Source organism: Pinus tabuliformis, chromosome 5_2, assembly GCF_031772625.1.
Source record: "Pinus tabuliformis cultivar Carrire ecotype Pingquan chromosome 5_2, CPIR1, whole genome shotgun sequence".
Lineage (NCBI taxonomy): Eukaryota > Viridiplantae > Streptophyta > Pinopsida > Pinales > Pinaceae > Pinus > Pinus tabuliformis.
Genome location: NC_142306.1, coordinates 684,126,591 through 684,146,786, shown reverse-complemented (window position 1 = coordinate 684,146,786; position 20,196 = coordinate 684,126,591). Strand labels below are relative to the sequence as shown.

Sequence of the window (20,196 nt, the reverse complement as noted above, 5' to 3'; positions counted from 1 at the left end):
TACACAACAATATAGGGGATGACACCCCAAATGTTTGAGTACAAGATTAGGGACCGTCTAGTCTAGTTTCATCTTTCCACTATTTTTCCAATCTATCTCCGCTCTTTGTCTCTACAAATTTTATTTTATTTACAGGTTTCTCCTCTATAACCACTCTTCTTCCCATAAAAAATTTCCCTCGACATGTTTTCCTTGTATGTTGTATTTTGGTCTACTACGTGCTATGTTTTGTCTATGTGTTCTCTTCAGTTCCCATTCTCTTTCCTTCCTAATGCCACCATTCTTGTATCGACTCTTGAGGAGGGGATGGGGATGGGTCTTGTCCTCCACCCTTGCTTCCCAATCCTAAAATTCAAATCTTATCACCACGGGTTAGTCTATGGTTAGAGTGAAATTAAGGAAAGTTAAATGTGGTTATTCTTTGCCTACTCACAACACACCATAGGAAACCTCCCTTAGAACATTGATCTGTGTGTGTCCCTATTCAGCCAACCACCAAATTTGTTTTCACCCAAATTTACATATGTCTAAAAAATTCACAGTGATATTTACATCTATGGGGTGCCATAAAAAGGGCTATCACAGACCCACCCCCTTAAGGGAACACTGTCCTTAGTGTTCTATAAATATTAAACCAATATTATGAACACTAACCTTTATATTTACAACTCTAACATTCATTTATAAAGTAAACAGAAATAGTTAGAGTACCCTCATTTGATCTGCCATTTCCCAGGTTTCTTCATTTGGTCCAAAGTCCTTCCATTGCACCTTGACTTGCTCTACTACTCTATTCTGGAGTGTGACCTTCCTCCGATCTAGGATGCACAGTGGTTCTGGTTGGAGTTTTCTCTTGGATTCCACCTGTATCATAGACCAATCCGAGATATGATTAGTATCATGTACATACTTGTTAAGAAAAGAAATGTGAAAAAAATCTTATGCTTTCACTATGGGTGGTAAGGCTAATTGATAGGCCACTGACCCCACTTTTTCCAAAATTTGAAATGGTACACAAAAATTTGGTGCCAACTTAGCAAAATACCCCACTCTTAGTGAAATATTCCTTGGTCTGATGTAGATATATACATGCTCTCCCAATCATAAGTCCTTGTTCTTTCATTGTTGATCTGCATAACTTTTTTTCCTATCGTGGGCTACCTTCAATTTATACTTGATATTGAGCACTTCTTTCTCCATTTACTTCAACATATTAGGTCCAAGAATGACCCTATTCACTACATCCTATCTAATGGGAGTGTCACATTTTCGTCCATACAAAGCCTCAAAAGGGATCATCTTTAGTGACTCTTGATGCCCATTGTTGAATGCAAATTAAACTTACAACATGAACCCTTCCCACCTCTTTGGTTGATGCATGACATACATACTCAACATTTCCTCTAAAATTATATTCACTCTTTTAGTTTGTCCATCAATTTGAGGATGATATGTTGCACTAAAAGCTAGTTGGGTTCCAAAAACAGTAAATAATGCCTTCCCAAATTGGAAGTGAAATTGACATCTTGATTTGAGATGATTTTATTAGGTATGATATGCAAAATAAATACCTCCTTCATGAAGATATGAGCTATGTCAATGGCTTTGAGGGTGCACTTTACAACCATAAAGTGAGAAACCTTACTCAACTTGTCCACTACCACCATAATGGCATCATGTTGCTTGGAATTTCTTGGAAATCCCATGATGAATTCCACAAATATGACTTCCCACTTCCACTCAGGAATTGGGATTGGTTGTAGTAATCCTATTTGTTTCATGCATTCCACTTTAACTCGTTGACATTACAGGCACCTGAAAATGTAATAGAAAACTTCCTTCTTCATGTCTGACCAATAATATATTTTCTTCATAGTTGTTATCATTTTCTGACAACCAAGATGACTTGAATAAGGTATTCTATTAAACTCATCCATTATGATCTTCTTTAAGTCACCTATATAAGGCACATACCATCTATCCTTGAACTGCAACATACCACCATTAGTGGGTGTGTAATTATCTCTCAATGATCCTCTTGGATCTTGCTACAAGAATTACTACACATGCTAGTAATTCTCATCAAATCCTCTAACCAAATCCAATCATCTGGCTTGTCTTGAATTTAAATTGGGATAGTGAAAAAAGCATCTCAACCCTCCATGGTATGACATTAACACAAACTTCCTCCCAAGTAAGTAGTTCTTCCACATTTTCAATGTGTGCACAATAACTGCTAAGTCCAAGTAAAGAGTGGCATAGTTCTTCTCATGTTCATTTAGTTTCATTGATTCATAAAAAATTACATGTCCCTCTTGCATCAATACCTCACCCAGTCCTTCGTTGCATACATCTGTGCAAATTAAGAAATCATCCTCCAGCTTAACTATTCTTAAGATAGGTGCATGTCTGAGAAAGTGTTTGAGGGTCTCAAATCTAGTTGTGCACTCATATGTCCATTGGAATTTTATCCCTTTGTTTTGTAAAGCTATGATTAGATTCCTAATATTTGAGAAACCTCAAATGATGCATTGGTAATATATGGACAATCTCATGAAATATCTAACTTCTATGACATTGCAGGGAGTGGGCCACTCCATGATGGCCTTAATATTCTCAGGATCCATAGCTAGTCCCTCCTTGGAAATGACATGTCCTAAGTATTGAACTCGTGATTTGAAGAAATCACATTTTCTAAGCTTGGCATAGAGATTACGCTTTCTTAACAATTGCAATATTGCTTTCAAATGCTCTTTATGTTCTTCTATGGTTTCTAAGTAGACCAAGATATTATACACAAAAACCAATACAAACTTGTCAAATATGGGCCGAGGAAATTATTCATTAGGCACATAAATCTGGTGGGGGTGTTTGTAAGCTCAAATGGCACCACCAAAAACTCATAGTGTCCGTATCCAGTACTAAAGGATATCTTGTGGATGTATTCATACTTAATTCAAACCCGATGATAACCATATCTTAACTCTATTTTTGAGAACATTGCAAACACTCTTAGCCGATCAAACAAGTCACCAATTATAGCAGGTAAGTACTTGTTCTTCATTGTAGATTTGTTCAACTATCGATAATCAATACACAACTACAACATTCCATCCTTCTTTTTTACAAATAGCATTGGGGTTTTCCATGGTGATATGTTGGGTCTAATATACCCCTTGTATAAGATTTATTTAAATTGTAATGTTAACTCAATTATCTCTAGCGTACTCATATGATATGGGGCTTTAGAGACTAGTACTAATGTAGGAAGCAATTTGATGGAAAATTTTATTTCTCTCTTGGGTGGAAATCCTAGTATTTCCTTCGAACACACATTGCTAAACTACATTAACACTATATGAGCTTCCATTCTATCCTCACTGGTTTCTGACTCATTGGTCGCTTGGACCACATACTAGGTGCACCCTTTTCTGATCCATCCTTTCAATTGAAACACTTATATTTTTTTAAATAATGACAACCTTCCTTATTCTTTGAAGCATAATTTCCCCACCTTCATCGTTGAGGCACTCTAGTGACTTGATATAACAATCCACTTTGGTTCTATGGGCCGCCAGCTAATCCATTTTGATTAGAACATTGTATGAGCCCAACGAAAAGATATTAAGGGAATATGTAGTGGACATGAAACTTATGTCCATGGGGCATGATTTCATTAATTCCGTCACCCACCTTTTGGATAGTTGGACCAACCACAATTTCTTATGCATTTTACTTTGCATAACACATTTCTCTGCAAGCTTTGGGTTGATCTATCTGAAATTAGAACTTGGGTGAATTAAAATTGAAACATGATGGTTAATGACCATACCTTTTTATTATTATTATTGAATCTTGATGGTCTATTTTCTTGTTGTCTAATGTAGCATAAATTCGAGGCACACTCTAAGCCACATCATTCATCATTGCATCCTATTGCACATTTTACAACCTTTTACTATTTTGTTGTTGGTGAGGGAAATCCCTACCCAAGTGGTTCTCTCCATATTCTCAACACTGCAATGATCCTCTCTTGAGCCCCTTAACATATTCTCTCATTGGTTTAGTGGGCCTATCTCTATTGGTAGTAGTGAAATTCTATCGAGACTGACCCTTGGCAAGAATTGTGAGCTTCACATTTCTCCCTTCTTACTTATATCCTAAGAATTTTAACCATTTTCCCTTGAAGATAGCCTTATCCATCTTCTTCCAATCTATTTTGAACTTAGCCTTATGCTTGGACTAATCTTAGTAATACTTGGCCTTTTAGACTATGTCCTCTAAGGTTCTTGGCTCATCAAATTCAACTCGGTCTCGACAAGCTTGTGGTAACTCAGCGAGGTACCTTTGAATCTTCACCTTCTCATCTCTGATGTAGGACACGTGCCTCAATAGTTATATAAATTTGTTGGTGTAGTCATCCATGGTAAGTTACCCTAGCTTACGCTCATGGCAGTCTTTAAATTTGTTATCATAGTCCCTCTCAAATAGGTGCTTCTCTTAGAAATATTTATTAAAACTTTCCACATGATTGTTCTTTCTCTCTAATACCCTTGACATTTCTAAGATCCCCCCACCATATATTAGCTTTTTCATTCAGGATGAAAATGGATACTCTAGACTTCATATTTTTAGAGTAGTCAAGGACATTGAAATATTTCTTCAAGTCTAATAGTCATGATTCCACTTCTTCAACCTTCTTAATTTCTCTATCAAAGGTAGGAGGATTTTATTTCTTGAAATCCTTCGGCATTAAGTTTTTCTAGTTCATCAAATTTGACATATGTCTAGTGGTATATTTCTTTCATAGCCTAAGTATGTGACAAATTTACTTTTTGGTTCCATATGAGTGATTGTAAGCTTCCACCAACACCATTTTAGTCCAATGTAAAATTAACTATTGATTGAATAAGAGGAAGAAGAATAGAGAGTTAATTTACCACTTCCAAAGCTTCCATTGGTATATGTTCAGAAAAATCATCCTCAGAGTCAAGTTCTTGGTAATAACAAAACATGGGTTCAAGAAAGAAGCCAATTCATAGGCACATACAGTCATGCAAAATTTGTACTCTTGTCCATAATAGAACCCAAGGATTTTTCTCAAGGCAGTCAAGATCAACATTGAGTGAATACCATGGATAAAGAACTAGATTATATTGAGGAAAACCAGACATGGGAGTTAGTTCCAAGACCAAAATATAAGAATGTAATTGGAACCAAGTGGGTTTTCAAAAATAAATTGAATGAGGATTGTTAAGTAGTCAAGAATAAAGCTATATTAGTGTGCAAAAGGTATGCACAAATAGAATGTGTAGACTTTGAATAAACCTTTGCTCTAGTTTCAAGACTTGAAGAAATTAGAATGTACTTGGATTTTGAATGTTATGGAAAGAATTTATCAAAGGGATGTCAAATCATGCTTTTTGAATGGAGAGTTAGAAGAAGTATATGTAGAAGAACCTGAAGGTTTATAATTGTTTGATAATGAAAATCATGTTTACAAATTGAAGAAGGCCCTCTATGGAATGAAACAAGATTCTAGAGCATGGAATTACATACTTGACAAGTATCTACAAAAGAAAGGACTTAAAAAGGGAACATCCAATAGTAATATTTATATCAAATCTGAGAATGATAATTTGTTGATTATTATTGTTCATGTAAATATAATTTTTCGTAGTGACGTTGATTTAATGAGTCAAGATTTGCAGTTGATATGCAAAAGAAATTTTAAATGTCTATGATGGGAGAATTTTCATTTTTGCATGGATTTCAGGTTCATTAATAAGAAAAAGGTCTTTTTGTTTCTCAAACTAAATATTTTAAAGAAATAGGTATTTTTACTTCTCAAACTAAATATCGAGGAAATTTGGCATGGAGAACTAAGCACCTATGAGCACACCCATGGTAACAGGCTGTAAACTAATCAAGGATAATAAATCTCTAGAGGTATAAAAAATAATGTATATATCTATGATTGGTAGTTTACTTTATCTAACAACCTCATGGCCAAACATTATGTAAGAAGTAGGATTAGTGGCTAGATTTTAGTCAAATCCAAAGGAAACTCATGTGAATGCAGTGAAGAGGATATTTAGGTATTTGCAATGGACCATAGACTAGATTATGGTATTCAAGAGGCACAAACTTCAATCTCAAAGCTTATATAGATGCATGTTGCTCTAGTAGTGTTGATGACAAGAAACACACTAGTGGAGGAGCTTTCTTTCTTGGCAACAATTTAGTATCCTGACTCAACATTGTCCCTTAGATTGCTTTGGTAACACAAACAATTCTAAAGGCATTCGATGAAGACCATTAATCCTCCCATTTTAGGTTAAAGGACTTTCCTTCCTCAACCATAAAGGGTATTCCTTAGAATTATGTGAATGTTTTTCTATGGTAACTTTTAAAAATTAGCCAGATTATAGATATATAGTTTTGAAAAATAATAAATGATAAAGCTTAGAATAAGTGAAACTCATATATCAATGAATAATCAATGACTTAAAATGTAAATTTCAAATATGCAATTGAGATCAATAAGTGCTTCGAAATAACTTACAACGAAAATATATAACACAATTAACATAAGATAAAGTTACAGAACAAACAAAGAAAGATAAACAAGAAAGAAAAAATAAAACATTACTGGTATATATTTGTATCTAAATGAAACATGCAATGAAATCATATGACATCATGTATTTGTATGATTCCAGTTTGCAACAATTCAATTGAAATTCTGATTTAAATCTTCCAAATGGTGTATATTTGAGAAGTAGTAAATCAAGTAATATGACGTATGAAATGAATTATCAATTCGATCATGTCAAATTTTTAATCATTCATTTATACTAGTGTATATAAATATAAAATTAACAAAACACAACACATTGAAAAGAAGCACCATTAATCATAATTTCATATAACAAAATCACATTGTCATCATGGAGTAGGAAAACACAACATGTGCACTATCCCCATTCAAAATAAAGTTTCAAGTCAAAATCCCCACTTTGATAGCTCCCAACCATTTTATTTCATTCCAAGTTGGTTTACCATTACGTTTTTGTAACTTTTCCCTTAATAACAACCTTAAGATTAATGGTAATTTACATTAATTGGCCTCTTGTTAAATCCATGATCATTTAGTAAAATACATTATTTATTTGTTATAATTTATTCAACCAAATATTTATGCCCATAATATTTTAAACCATCTCTAATTATTTTCCTTGCATCACATAAAATCAGAATTAGTCCTTTATAAATCACATAATAACTTAGAAATAAAATGCATTATTTTCTTGCCTTGTTTTACTTGAAGTAAATCCATTTGGATGGAAATGTGCCTCATATTTTATGTAAAATAATTATATTAGTTTCTTGATTTTATATTTTGGACTAAACATTCTTAAAATTTTTCTCCCCAATTAACCTCTAAATGAAAAAACCCTTAAAAAAAATTGGAACATATGTCATTGGGGTAAATATTGTTTTTCAAACTTTAAAGGAAAACAAAAGTAAAAAAATCTTGCAACCAAAACTTTTAACATAATCCAATAAATCCCATCACAAGAGTATATAATACTAGGAAGAGATAATAGGGGATTAGATTTCAAAATCGGGTGTAAAGGTACTTGAGATTTAAATGCAATATTTGATTTCAATGTATCCAATGGCCATAAATGTTTATGATCAAGGGCCTTCATTCATGTAAAGTAGGTCAATTTGGATGTAAAAGATAGGTTTGATTTATTAATAGTAATTGTTTTTGCAAATATACTTTTTGTGAAATCATGTTTTAATAGATATTTTATAAATAAAATATGTAGTGTATTATTTAAAACAAGTCAACTCTCATAATAACAAGGAGCCACTGTTGTGGCGCTAGTCCCTGCCGGTTAACAGAACAGTTTGGTCAGTTATTATTATGAGATTTAATTTGCGTTATCATGAGAGCTGGTTTCCATTAGTAGTGTGTTGTAGGCATGCTTACTTGTATTAAGATTTAATGAATTGGATGGCCAATTGTTGTATGAACTTTTTGACTTTATGCGAAGAGTGAAATATAATGAACTTTGCCTTTGTTAAGTAAGAATTGTCATAAATGTCATTGAATTGATAAATGCTTGTTACAATTTTACTATATCTCAAATTTTTTGTTTCATATTACAAATCTATCCATCTATTTAAAATAATAATTTAATTTGTATCTTAATACATTAACATATATATTTAAAATATGTTTTAAAAGTATAAAGTAAAATTACCTTATCACTTGTCTTATTATTTTCAATTATAAAGTAATTTTTAAAAGACATTGGTCCTATATTTTGTTATTACGATTAAAAATAATTTTCAAAAGACACTTGTCATATATCTTCTTATAATGTTGAGTTTGTATTTCTTAAAATAAGATTAGTTTTAGATATAATTTTCCAATGTCTCATGATTTAAAAAATGCTTAGATTAATAATTAAAATATAATAAAATTGAACAGTGAATCATAGAAAACTTGAGGGAAAAAAACTATAAAAGGTAATAATAATGCATTATAATGTATGAAGAATTAGAGAGTGTTAAAGTAAGTTATGTATTTTAATAAGCATGGGGTATAAAATATGTTGAAATGCATAATAATGAATTATAATGTATGAAGAATTGGAAAGTGTTAAAGTGAGTTATGTATTGTAATAACCATGGTGCACAAAACATATTAAAATAATAGGGAGGTGTTAAAGTAAGTTATGTATTTTAATAACCATGGTGCACAAAACATAGAATTTTGTTATTTTTTTACATTTGAATGTTATGGAAATATTCATAAAATGATAATGACCAAATAAACATTATTATGAATATAAATTTGTTAATTAAATTCGTGGTGGAGAGTGTTCAATATTTACATAGATTATTCTCGAAGGTCAAAGAAGAACTTAAGCATTTAAAAATTATAGTTATGGAGTCTTGAACCCATGATTGAAAGATTACATATCTAGTAACATGTTTGGACATAAATGATACCATTCAGGTTAATCTCAATGATTGAGGAATTATTCCATGGTCAAAAGAACAAAAGATATATTTATTTAAAAATATTGTTTATCATAACTTTAGTGTGAACTTTAAATTTGTCCAATTACTAATTAGCAAAGAAAATAAACCCTGCATCTAATTTCTAATTAGTAATTTGTTGCATTTAATTAATAATTTGTTGTGATGCAAAAGGACATGACTTTTGGCCTTTTTTATAGTTTTGGGTTAGTAAATATAGCATCTAAGTACAATAATAAAATAATTTTGATAAGTTTATTTTATAAATTAAAAATTAAAATAAACAAATTAAAATTAAACAAACATTTAAACTTTACGAGTTGAAATGCATCTAATTTCTAATTAGTAATTTGTTGCATTTAATTAATAATTTGTTGTGATGCAAAAGGACATGACTTTTGGCCTTTTTTATAGTTTTGGGTTAGTAAATATAGCATCTAAGTACAATAATAAAATAATTTTGATAAGTTTATTTTATAAATTAAAAATTAAAATAAACAAATTAAAATTAAAAAAACATTTAAACTTTACGAGTTGAAATGTAAATTGATCATGATCTCCAAGAAAAAATCCATTATCTTTTGGTGTTCTATACTCTTGCTTTCTGCAATATCATAGTATTCGAATTAAAAAATATAATTTATAATTTAAAATGATAAGCTAATACATTGTGTAATGATATATTGAATATATATAAAAATATATATTTTTTACACAGAGAACATTGGTTTTGGAGCGTAAGCAGTGGCAGTAGAATCCAAATTCAAAATATAATGCAGTTCATGTTTATCAAAATACATTTATGTCAAGTCAAAGAAATGGCACTTTATAGGCTGGATAAAGAAGTATTGTGTCAGTACAATGTCAAATTTTGTGCTGTAACATTTTGTCATTCTGTCAGTACAATGTCATTTTGTCAGCAATGACAACACTTCATTCCAAGTCTCCATGTTTCAAAAATTTCAGTTGAAGGGGATCCCATGGAATTTGCAGAAATTTGTGCTTCTTTATACGAGCTTAGCTGCTGAATTTTAACAACATCATTTCCAGACTTTCCTAGAATGGCTGCAACTGTGCGTTCAGATATTACAACTTCAACTGTAGTTTTTGTGATAAGCTCACGAGCTGCTGTGACACTGCCAAAGGTGATATACAATGCCAGGGACATTAGTACAGAAATGGTGATCAGCAAAACCCCCCATGATAGCAGCAATTGACAAAGTTTTGCAAATCTTGTGTACCTTCCAAATCTGGCAGAACTCCCTTGACGAAGAATTGGCTCCTCAAACTCAGAGAAATTGCCAATACTGTTTATATCGCGATTTGACTGAATTTTGAAACAAAGCATATAGTTAGTACTACAGGGGTTGGTGTTTGCAGACAGATTTATGCTTAATTATCTTAAATACAAATTTAATTGCACCAAGGAATCTGCTTTTATTCTAAGAAATCAAAATGAAAAAGTAGTAACAGAGGGACAGTAGAGGAATTGTTGGCAAATGTTGGAAAATGTCGGAGGGAAATCAAGAACTGCATACAAAATGGGTGCACTTGAAATAAATAAAAATGTTTAAACAAAGCTGACCTTTGATGACCATGGGGCTGGTGAAGACTGCATAGTCGGATAGCTTGATGATGAATGGGATTGATCAATAAAGGATCTTCTGTCATTTGCTAAAATTCTGAAATTGAAACATGATACATTGAACCAAGTGATTATAACCTAAGTCGAACCAAAGTTTTGGGGTGGAAAGGTTTTGGGGTCTTATTGCGGGTTTCGCATTGCTTTGCAATGTTGACGAGATCTCTTTTGATTTGCAAAAACAATTTATTAGGAAGTGAGTATTGTATATACCTGAACCAACTGATCAGTTTCGAAAGCACACCGAGGAAGGTCTTCTCTTTGTAATATTCTAATATTGGCAGCTGTTGTGTGCCTCATATCAGAAGTCACTGTAGCAGCCCTGCCAATTAGACAACAGAATTTCAAAATAAGATCAAGCTGCTGAAAGGTACTTTATCATATGCAATCCTATTACTGGTTACAGAACTATATCTGCCATCAAACTTCAGATTCACACTAACTAGTTGAACATGACAATGCAGAAGGAGAGATCAAAACCGTGAGGCTACAAAGTCATAATACTTGTATTGCAGTAAGAGCATAATATGAAGAAACATATTCATATTACTTTTGCATTTGTTCTAGACGTGAAGGCCAGCATGTTCCTGCATTTTGTAATTTGTATAACAAATAGTTAGTTAGAATAAAATGATAACATTGTAAATTGAAGAGAGGACATATTTGAGACAAAACATCTTAAGGAGTTATGTGAACTAAAGCTTCTTGTGCAATACTTATATCATGTACAATGTGTCAAAAGCTTGTTTAACATTAAAAAGAGTATTTGATTGACTAAAGCTGTATAAGAGTAAAACAGATCTCTAACATGGGTTGTTGCAGCTTTCCAATCTTGACGAGATCTCTTTTAATTTGCAAAAGCAATTTATTAGAAACTGAGTATTGTATATACCTGAACCAACTGATCAGTTTCGAAAGCACACCGAGGAAGGTCTTCTCTTGGTAATATTCTAATATTGGCAGCTGTTGTGTGCATCATTTCAGAAGTCACTGCAGCAGCGCTGCTAATTAGATAACAAAATTTCAAAATAAGATCAAGCTGTTCAAAGGTACTTTATCACATGCAATCCTATTACTGGTTACAGATTCACGCTAACTAGCTAATGCTTTTCAACGAGATCTAATACGAACATTGGCTCAAAATATTCCAGAGTGCTGAGGACGGCATGTACTGTGGTGGTCTTATTGGCGGACAACTGTCCCTCCTCGAGATCCTGGAAAGTTACTCGGCTTGGGTTTTACCCTGTTCGCGCCCTTTGGGTTATTATTGTTAGTTGGTTGTTTAGCTCTGCAGTCTCTGCGATTTTTCCTTTGTATTTGTTGTATTGTCTGCGGTGAAAACAGAATGCGGTTCCTGCCTGCTCGGTTAACTGTATAGCAAACGTTTGGTTGCGGTTCTGTTGTTCCAGGTCCGGCTTGTATGCCTCGACTGTCTGGTGTCGCTTTGTTAAGTTCGGCTACTGTATTGTTTAGATGTTTGTTCCTCTGTCGTTTGGCGTTTTCCAGTGGCATTGATGTTTGTCACAGTATTGTCTGTTCGTTTCCCTCAAGAGTCCATGGTTATTTGAGCATTATAAGTTAATGGCATTCTGGTTAAATACTGAGGGTTTCTCTTACCTGCATGGGTTTTATGGAAATTTCCGTAAATGTCGGTTTCGACCACCATGTCATTGCCATTGTCTTAGTATAGAACAAAGGGGCAAAATGGTGCAAGAAAATGCAAACAGCCAACTAGAAATTCTAGGCACGGGTTTCATAAAAACCTTTAAGTCCCCTTGCCGAAGAACTCCAAAGGTAGTTTCTTGATAGGACCCTAAATGCGGAAGACAAGGTCTGTTTAATGAATTTGGTGGAAAAGACAAAAAAAACTTGCTGGTGTGGAAAGAAATACCAACCAACAGTTAGGGAATGTCGAAAGAGAGATCGATGAGGCGATCTGTAACACACAATGCAGCTTCCACGAGTGGGGATATGGAACCGCTTCATTAGGATGTGCCAAGGAGAGCATAGAGGAAAGGGTTCTGTACCTCCAGAGGTATAAATCCCCATAGAATACAAGATTAGGAGTTCAGGGTGGGGATAACCTAGTATCCAAAATGACTCTGCTCCACTGACACCTTTGGCCATCATAGGGTTAGAAATTACAGGTCTTCATCTTTCATAAATGAAATTATTCTTATAAACTCTACCAGGTCATTCACAAAGCATTAGTGCCCGTTTTTATTGCATAGGACTTGGATATCCTGGTGAGCAAGTATGCATTCCAATAGATTTCCATCCGTCCCAGTTGAGAATTTGTGTTGTTTAGCCCAAAAATACAAATAAGACTGGAACTGATATCTAATGGTTGAGTGATGCAAAGATTGCACCTTCTCCTGAAATAGAGAGCTACGTACTATGAATCTTAGTAGTTTTATGCATAATGTTATGTACAAATTTCTAGTGGGAGACACCCACAACTGCAGAGCCAAACACCGACCTTGGGGTTAAATCTATCTCCCTAATTCATTGATTTTTCTTATAAAAAGAAGAATATTATTCAGCATTCCTGTGAAAATTTATATTATTCATTACTTCTGTGTGAAAGATAAAAATAATTGAGATTTCGTGGAAACCTTTCTTTTAGAAGGAAGCTGTTAATCCCATTGCATCATTTTGGAGTTATTAATGCATCAGACTGTATTGACATCGCATTGAAGGATATGGTTGTCTACTATATCATTATTCATAACCTCCCCTGTTTGGTAAGTATTTATGTATAATAATGGCTGAAGTTTCGTAAGTATTTGTGTATAATAATAACTGAGAGAATTTAAGCATTTCTGGGTAACAATCATTGAAAGATAATGTTAAATGAAGGCTTCTATATTTGATAAAGGATATCTGGTAAAGGACATCTATATTAGGCCATAAAATATCAATTCTATCATTTTAAAATTGGAAAATATCCGTATATTGGAAAATATCAATACGTTGTAGTTGAGATGTTGTTGACCTGTTGCTGTTTATTCTTTTGATTCATTTAAAGATCCAGAAAATGATCCATATATGTAAGAGGTCTAATGAAGAAGGTCAAACTTCCAAAGAACAATACCTGCTCTGGAGCATGTTTACTAACTCGATGCATTTTCCCTTCATTGTCAATATAAGTGAGAGCTGTCCTCTTGTCAGTTGGATTAAAAGGAAGAAAATGGAGCTCTGGAATGGTTGCCTGTGCCTTTTAGATGCATGGATGTTAAAAGCCACAACAAAAGATACAAATCAGTAAAATAAGCATAGGCCTGCTTATCGACTAAAATTTAATATGATGACATAAAAAAAATACTTGCCTCCTTAGGATCTGTAAGCATCCCAACAATTGCTGCATCAATGGCATCTTGATTCTCTGTTCTGGATGCTCTTGCAGCCATCAAGACAACAACATCCTTGTCATATCCTTTCGTGAAAACCTATTCATGACAACAATTAGTAATTGATACTTGTTTGAAGGAAGCTAACAGTACTGGATCATCCAATATTACCACGAACCCTAACTAGCCAATTTGGTACAACTGCAGTATCACCAAAAATTATGTATTTATGAAATAAGAGAAAGGACAAAAAGAAGAATCAGAAGTCCAGAATAAATACCAACCTTTTGGAAGTGGCCAACTTGGTTTGTACTGTTGACAATATGTGCTGGTTTACCAAAAAAGGTATGGATCCCAGTAGCAATGACAACACATTCAAGTTCACGCTGTTTGCAAGTAGAGCCAGAATAAATCCCATTGCCAGGACCCTTTGTTACTGGTAATGACTGACCACTGAGGGCAGACTACACACATTCAAAAATATTGTCATAAAGCGTGGCTCAGGAAAAGTACCAAATGTTGAAGTTAATCCCAGAAACGATATAAAAGCATACCGAAAATTCGAGCACTTGTAATCAGAAATAAGAAGTAAAGAAAAGGATTGGATTAAGACCTGATCAATCTTTAAAGGATCTCCTTCAAGAAAACGTGCATCCGCAGGAACAATATCTCTAAGTTTGATGCTGATTATGTCACCAAGAACAAGCATTGCTGCATCTTCTTCATTCCATTGTCCATCTCTGAGAACTTGTTAAGTTCAAAGTCTTAAGTCATTGACCAAGGAATTTAAAACTGCAGCACCCATGATCTTAAGAGGATTCTGAACATCCAATTGCATGCTTCCCCTCAAAAACCAGGATAGAAAACTGAAAATATTGGGGCTGCCACTCATACAAAAGATAGTGAACAGACCTTGCTCTTTGGAGCCAGCCAAGTCATCAGTGCTGCAGCAACATTGCCAGCATTGTTTTCCTCTATGAAACTTATGTTTAGATGAGATTTTCATTCCTTGTACAGGTAACAGAAACATAGGTAAAATAAAACAAAACTTTCGAGCCCAAAACTTTCGTTCGACTTAGGTTATAATGCTATTATAATGAAAAATCATGTCGGTCAACCAACGGTCAGCAATTGATCAATTGCATATAGTCCCAGGGAAGGACTAATAATACCAAATGCATTATGCCATAATTCCATTTTCAAACAACATATATTCATTTTAAAGTCCATATAGTTTGGTGCTATTTATAAAGTCTAGCTTCAAGCATGTTGCAGAATGCATTCGAACAGACATGTATAAAGACTTTCTAGCCTTGTTTCCTGAATCGTTACCTACAGTATGCAAGAAACAAAAACTAACATAGCATTCAGCTATAACATAGGAAGAAATAGAAATGACTAGCCGATTCAATATACAATTTGTCATTTAACTTGAGTAGATAATAAGTGCCATGTTTAATCAATCTATGGAATCTTTGGTGTTTGCATTCAGCAGCTGTAGATACAAAATTATTGCTGATCTGATGTTGCATTTGCTGTATTCAATGATATAAAGCATGATGCAGAATGCGTTCCATTCGAGATAGAGAACAGAAACAGAAACAGTACAAACACAGATGCATAAAGACTTTCTAGCCTTTTTTCATCAACCGTTGCGTTACATATTCTTTGTAAATGAGTCAAAATTGCAAGTCAAATACTTGTATTATAGTAACAGCATAATATGAAGAAACATATTCATATTACTTTTGCATTTGTTGTGGATGTGAAGGCTGCCATGTTCCTGCATTTTGTAATCTGTATAACAAATGGTTAGTTAGAACAAAATGATAACATTGTAACTTGAAGAGAGGACATATTTGAGAGAAAACATGTTAAGGCATATGTTCATGTACCTTCCATTTGTTAGTTGACATGTAATAGCTCACTATCTTCATTGAGTGTGAACTTGCTCTGAATTTTGAAGTCACGTAAGATGTAAACAGTGGTAGCTTTCTGTTGCAAATATGTTTCATATGACATTGATTTTAAATCAAGAAGCAAGTCATGTAATAAGGGCTCCCTGATAATGCACTGGACAAAGTTATTTGTAATGGATTCTATTACAACATTTATACAATGCTTGTAGAGGAAAGGGCAATTATCATTGCATTGTGAACAGAAAATTGTTGCATTGGCTGTTGCTATGGATGAATTCACTGGGGAGTTACAAATTGCACAAACAGGTTCGAAAGGAGTTGAATATGGATTTGTTGCGATCAGAATACCTTCGACCTGTTTATAAAACATTCAAGCGTTAATTTACATTGTTACATGGCAAATGCAAAGGCAGCAAAAACATTATTATTGCTATACTTACAACATAGGTAGATGTAGTTAGTTTTCTGAGATTGTTGAGTGCATCTGTGTTAAGTTCAGTCATGAACATTGACTTCGATGCTCTGAATATTGTTTCTTTTGTGTTTACCTTTTTTGTTAAATTTTTGAAAAGGATGAGCGGAAAGTGTCCTTTTTGCAATTATTTTTCCATTGAAAGGAAAAATTGTTCATATGTGTCAAAGAGTTGCAACTGCAAAACAGAAATTGTTATGTATTAAAAAATACAAAAAGTAATATGCAAATACATTGTTCGTATGCATTGAAAAATTGCAATTGCACTAGACAAATTACAAAAACTATAGACAAATTACAACAACTATGTATTGAAGTGATGCATGTTATCTACTGAAAATTAGGAATAAGTAACATCTGAATACCTACAGTTGCATTGTCGTTTTCAGAATCTCCATCTTTGATATGAAGTATGTAATGCAATCCAACTCGTTTGGAAAGTGTAACGGCGACAGCGATTGTGCCAATTGGGTACAATTCTTTTTTGTTTGCAAATTGCCTAATGGTTGTATTGGGAATGAAGCAATATTCTTTGCAAACTTCAGGTACAGTTTCTATGATACTTGATTCATTAAGCAATATTATTTTGTCACAGTCACCGCGATCATATACAGTTTTAGGCAATATCCTGAAATTTGTAATTGAGATGCTATTGCCTTGCAAAATTTTGTGTTCATGTCGCTCCACCAAATGTGCAGGTACACTCAACGTTATAGTCATCATTCCTTGAGCATCTGTCAAATCAGCTCGCAATACTTGACGTGATTTGTTTGCTTTATCAAGGAATGCAGTATAGACAACCATTATGTCTCCAACAAATAGCTGCCCAATTTTACGACTATTGAGATCTTCAATTGATACTTTAATTAGCAGTATCTGTTTTTGCCTATTAAAATTGCTTAGTTAGAAATTGCTATAAACATTTGTAGAATAGTATGTTTCTCCTAAAGACTGAATAAGTAGAAATAGATTAGAGTGTTGTGTTTCATATGCATACCTTTTTGATGTATCATTTTGTACATTTGTTGAATGAAGTTTGGCTGCAATTGTTTCAGTTGGACTAACACAGGCAAAGGCATGGTTCAATATGATGTGGATATTATCACGTGTATTTTGTGATAAGCAATCAATAAAGAAATTGTGATATGTAACCTGTACATGTCTTCTTGCTGCACTGTTTGGGGGGACTTACTACTAGTGCTTTCTTCACTCGTCCAAGATTTTCTAATTTATATACATTTAAATATAGATATGTAAAAAGAGAAGACATATATAGTAAACATTAATCTGATATATATACATTTAAATATAGATATGTAAAAAGAGAAGATATATATAGTAAACATTAATATTTTAAATAGAAAATTGCATATTTGTATAGTTGTCATACATACCTTTTCAAAGCAAGTGGTTGGTTTACCTTTTCTAATTGAGTTATGCGCTCTATTTCTTCAGTTGTTTGTTTTCCTTTTTCAGGATTTATGCTATGTTATAGAGTAGCAACATATATTTAGTTCAATTTGAAAGAGCATATAGAAGTAAACAGTTAACAAGGAACATTAAAACCATAGAACCATACATATGTAAAGATAGAATGCATATATAGTAAACATTAATATTCTAAATACAAATTGGGATATTTGTATAGTTGTCATAGGCATACCTTAGTGAACATTATTATTCTAAATACAAATTAGCATAGTTGTATAGTTGTCATAGACATACCTTTGCAAAACAAGTGGTTGGCTTGCCGTTTCTAATTGGGTTATGCATTCTATTTCTTCAATTGTTTCTTTTCGTCTTTGAAGATTTAGGCTATGTTATAGAATAGTAACATATATTTAGTGCAAATTAGAAGTAAAAAGTGAACAAGAACATTAAAACCATAGAACCATACATATGTAAAAATAAAAATAGAATGCATATATAGTAAACATTAATATTCTAAATACAAATTAGCATATTTCTGTAGTTCTCATAGACATACCTTTGCAAAACAAGTGGTTGGGTTGCACTTTCTAATTGGCTTATGCATTCTATTTCTTCAATTGTTTCATTTCCTTTTTCAAGATCTATGCTATGTTATAGAATAGTAAGACATATTTAGTGCAAGTCAAAAGAACATATAAAAGTAAAACTTGAACAAGAACAGAAGATCCATAGGAAAGGAAAGGCAAAAAGAATATACTCTGTTTGTTTATGTTGCATGTTGTTGTTCTTTTTTCTTGGTCGTTCTGTTCAATTGAAAAGGGTTTTACTAGCAGAATCTGCATCCATAAATAGATGAGGTCATATCTGCAAATTTATGATAGGATACTTGTGTTGGTTGATTGAAAAGGTTGTCTTTGGCATAACTTGCATTGATCAATACAGAACGCCATATATGTAAATGTACAATAGAATGCATAGTATGTAATAGAGGGACAGTAGAGGAATTGTTGGCAAATGTTGGAAAATGTCGGAGGGAATAATTAATAATATTAATATTAATATTAATGTAAACACAGAATAAACAACGACGATTCCAGATTTGAATTGCAATATAATTGAATGAGAGAAAAAATATAAATGAGCCAATACAGCTTAAATATCTATATTTTTTAAAACAATCACGGAGTAACTCGACTATAAACCTAGAGTAACTGGACCATAAACCTACACAATGCAAAAATTAAAAGCCTAACAAATTGACAAAAAGCAATTAATAGAAAAATTGACAAAAAGCAATTAGTAGAATAACGCCGTACCTGCAATGAAGCCAAGGGTTCGAATTCCTTCTCGTGTAGACCATATTCATGCACAACACAGCCTGTACGAGTACCATGAGAAAATATGCAAATGACGAAATTGGTTATCATAGCTGAAGGACAAGAGATATTGTATCATGGTCAGACCAATATGTATCCAATACGAAAATTGTATATTTTATATTAGCTAGATTTGCCCAAACATGGTCAATCAATGATTTGTGCATGCTATTAGTTTTGTCAACTAGGAAATGAAGATTGTAGTTTTGCATGTAGGTTTCTAGCTGCTTTGTTTTTTGATTGCAATGTACCATATCAATATTGAAGTCCCCTAATATAACTATGATATTGTTTAGATCTAAGTGGTATAAAGCTTTTGCAATGACATTGAGGATATTGTTTAGGTTTGCACGTGGCGATGCATATATATTGAGTATTGCAATTTGTAATGTGTGAACTTTTATTTTTGCGAGCAATGCTTCTACAAAGCAGTCTTCAAAATGGGTATGTTCAAGGATAATGATATTTTTATTTATCAATATCATTACTCCATGCTTAATGCAACTTGAGATGCAATTGAAATTTTTGAAGTATTCATTTTCCATACACAGCAACATATGTGTTTCTTGTAAGCACAAGATATCAGATTGCATTGTGTCATAGTCATTGCATATGTCAGCAAGATGCACATGAAGATTGCGAGTGTTCAATGAAAGAATAAAGATGGATTGCAATGATTGTATTGATGAAGAGTCATATTCTAATTGCCATTTTGCAGTGGTTTCCAAACGTTGCCTTTCACAATTTACTTTTTGCTTGACCTTGAAATTATTATGTTTAAGAGGATTAAGCAAATACAATGATTCTATGTTTCTAACATGTGATAGTGCTGTGTATACTAGGCCATGCACTTGTACTCCAGTAGGGTCGAATGCAAGCCTATCCAAGGTTAAGCCTTGTGATCTATGTATTGTGCGTGCACATGCAAGTTGAATTGGAAATTGTT

General features: G+C 33.1%; 1 pseudogene; it reads right to left on the bottom strand.

The window, feature by feature from the left end:
- LOC149160958 (P-loop NTPase domain-containing protein LPA1 homolog 2-like) overlaps positions 1-14,761 on the bottom strand; it is a 43,249-nt pseudogene extending 28,488 nt beyond the window's left edge.
- Positions 14,762-20,196: the final 5,435 nt, after the last annotated feature.